Here is a 4,019-nt window from a genome sequence, read left to right as displayed (position 1 = left end):
GGCTAATTGTTTTTTATATTAATTAAATATATGTGTAATACATTGTTATTGAAAGATTATGTGTTTTTTTATATGGTGTTTTATTCAAATCGGACGGTCCGATTTGTTTAAATAAAAAAATAAACTAAAAATTAGAGGGTCCAATTTGTTTGAAGAAAAAAATAAACTATAAATCGGAAGATCTGATTTATATTTTTTATTTTTTTATTTTTTAAAATAAAAAACAGACAATCCGATTTTAATATTAAAATTTTTTTTATTTTTAAAATCACAAATCGGATCGTCTGATTTGTGATTATTTATTTAAAAAAGAAAATAATACAAACAAATCGGTGCTTCCGATTTATATATCCCATACTAGTATGAAACACACTTCTTCTCACAGCTTCTTGTTATACACCTCTCTCTCTTACATAAAAAATAATAAGCGACAGTATGCATATTTACATTTAAATTAAAGGGATAATTATAGGTCCAAACGGACAAAGAATATTGTCAAGTTGTCTTTGCTTATATAACGAAATTTAATTATCTATGTTACTAAAGCAAGAGTTGATGAATGATATATCGTACTACTGACTCAGTTCTATAATTTTTTTTTTTTAAAGATGAAACTCTTATACGTCTTGTCAATGTTTGTCTCTAAACGGCCCTATATTTAGGAAATTGCATGATTCACTGATGAAGAAATTTAGTACAATCATGGTAAAAGAATTTTTGTGTTTCAGATAATGCATTATTATGTCACCAAATAGAGAACATTAATTGAGAGTCAAATGTGGGAAGAAAAAGAAAAGAAAATTAAAATAAAAGAGTGTAGTTTTTTTAATTTCATTTCATGACTTCAAATACCCTAAGCATAATGTTGGGCATATGATGGATAAAGGGTCATGCATGGTTCACTTCCATATATATGATAAGACTTCTACAAGTTAAGTATCTCAAGGAAAAAGAAGGCAACAAATCTAAAATGCTTGTTCTAAAGAAGTTTAATATATATATTTTTCTGATGACCCATGATATGATAGTTGTAAGTTCTACATCAAATGATTCATTGGATTCTTCTATGATAAAAATTAGCTTAAAGATGTGGACCAGCATGATGGATATATATATTAATTATTGCGAGAATAATATATAATTGATTAAACAAGGACAACAATTCGTTAGGATTTAAATATTTAGGATATTAAAATTTCAATCCAGCAACATATATACTCCTTATAATAAATACTGTTTTAATATTTTTTAATAATTATACACATATTTTTTATTTTATTAATTAAAAATTAACTTAAATACACAATTAATTTTTATATGGGTGTCAATAATATTTGGCGTATAAATAATATTCTCTTAAATTTTTTATGCAAATTTTTTTTAACCTTTTTAAGTTATCTTTGAATTAGCTTGTTAGTTTAACTCTGCTTATGTTATATTTGCAGTACATATCCAATTCCAAATATGGATAAAGGAGAAAGGTTATGTTAGGTTTTCGACAGCTAATATAAAAATTTAGTCGAATTTTTATGACATAGATCAAAGATGTTATTGCACTAAACCTAGGTTGTTGCCCGAAAGCAATGCACTGTATAACTCGCGTACGTACAATGTCAAATGAGTAAGAGTCACTGCATCATCAGTGCTCGAGTGTAGTGTTAAATGAGAAATATTTATTGCGTTTTTGTGAACGGACGAGGATAAATAAGTTAGTTCACAAAGAAAAAGGTAAAGATAAAAGTCGGAGCAACAGAAGATTGAGATTTGGGACATCGAATATAGACACTCTAACAGAAAAATTCATGGAGTTAGTGGATACCATGACACGGAGGAAGATTAATATCATGTGCCTATAAGAAACAAAATAGGTCGACACAAAATCTAGGGAGTTGGATATCTTTGATTTCAAACTTTGATATACAGGAAATGTGAAGAATATGAATGGGGTAAGTATTATCGTGGATAAGCAGTGGAAGAAGAACGTAGTGGATATCAAGAAGGTGAGTGATCGGATCATCTCTATCAAACTTGTGGTGGAAGGATGTATTTTTTCACGTGATTAGCGCCTATGCACCACAAGTGGGTTCGGACGAGCAATACAAGATAAGATTTTGGGAGGATCTAGAGAGTTTGGTCCAAGACATACCTTCGAAAAATAAGATTTTCTTATGAGGAGATTTAAATGGCCATGTTGGAAGAGAAGCAATTGGGTATGGAAGTATTCACGGAAGCCATGGTTTCGGGGTGGTTAATACCGAGGGTAAAACTATTTTGAACTTTTTCTCAATCTTTGATATTTTCATTGCAAATACATGTTTTAAAAAGAGAGACGAACATCTTATAACCAAGAGGAGTGATATGACAAGCTCTCAAATCGACTTCTTCTTGTTAAGGAGAGTCGACTGAAAATTTTGCATTAAGTGTAAAACTATTTCGGGAGAGATTTTAACAACACAACATAGGATGTTCGTCATAGATTTTCGTGTTGAGTAAAAGTTGAGAAAAATACATCATACGAAAAATCCAAGAATGAGGTGGTGGCGGATAAAAGGTTTGGAACAAAGAAGCTTTCTATGACGGGTAGGAGAAGGGGCAAAGAGGGAAGGGGATGGAAGCGAGGAGGAGATGTGAACAGAGATGACAGAAAGTTATTAGAAGAACAGCAAAAGAAAGTTTTTGTGAATCTAGAGGGATAGGACCAAGAGACAAGGAGTTCTGGTGGTGGAATGCGAGTGTACAATAAAAGATAAAGGCAAAAAGAGAGTGCTTTAAAGAGTGGTCTTTGTTCCACAATACAGATAATTATGAAAAATATAAGGCGGTTCAGAAAGAGACAAAAATGGCTGTAATAAGAAAAGCAAGAATAAGAGCATATGAGGGTCTCTACCAGTCTTTAGGCATGAAGGAAGGAGAAAAAGGTATATATAGAATCGCAAAGAGCCGTGAAAAGAGAACAAGAGACTTGAAACATGTTAAGTGCATAAAGAATAAAGATGGAGAGATTTTGGCTCAAGATGAGAAGATTAATAAAAGGTAGAAGAAGAGCTACTTCTACGAGTTATTTAATGAATGACAGAAGACTCTTTCGAGTCTTGATCGATTATGCACGAGGGAAGAAGATCAAAACTTTGACTACTATCGAAGGATTATTTGAGACCTCGAGGTAAAAGATGTAAGACTCGGAATTTTTTAAAAAATCTTATTATGAGCTAATTTCAATTTTCTTATTCATTAAAGACTTTATTTTCAGAAATTATTTTATTAAAAGTAAATAAGTCAAATTTTGATAATTAAATTAGAAATTCTACTTAATTTTATAATTATTGAATAATTTTCTATATTTAAATTATAAATTTTAATAGTTTTAAAAGAATAAGAATTTTATATGATTTAGTTTAAATAATTGAAATTTTAGGATTTAATACTTTAATTTTATAAAAAAAATAAATTATATTATCTCTAATTTTAAATAAGAATATTTGATTAAAAGCTAATTAGCAAATTGGTAATTAAATAATATTTTTAAAATAATTTTAAGGGATCAAATTAGATTTTAAATTAATACTTTATGTCCCAATTTTATTAAAATTATCAAAACCCTAATTTTATTCTAACTCTAGCGGCTATTTCCCCTTTCCCTTCTTCCTCAACACACACACAAAAAACAAACCCAACATTTAGCATACTTCAAAAGAGAAAAACCAGAGAAAGAAAGGAAAAAGAGAAAAGGGAAGAGTGAGAGAGAACGGGAAGAAGGGTGACTATAGGAGGAAGGCTTGTCCACAGCACCACTATCGAACTCGTCATCGTGCCACCACCGTTTAGCCCGTTTGTCGTTGTCGTCAACACTGTTGCTCGGAGAAGAGAACGATGCGACGCGAGGGGAGATAGAGAAAGTTCATGTCGTTGCTGTCGAAGAACACATTGCTACCGAACCCAAAACCATGACTAGGAGAGGAAGTCGCTGCTTTGCCGTCAAACTCAATCGTCACCGCTGGGAGAGCAGAACCGCACGAGAG

Source organism: Arachis duranensis, chromosome 7, assembly GCF_000817695.3.
Source record: "Arachis duranensis cultivar V14167 chromosome 7, aradu.V14167.gnm2.J7QH, whole genome shotgun sequence".
Taxonomy (NCBI): domain Eukaryota; kingdom Viridiplantae; phylum Streptophyta; class Magnoliopsida; order Fabales; family Fabaceae; genus Arachis; species Arachis duranensis.
This window is presented reverse-complemented; position numbering follows the sequence as displayed.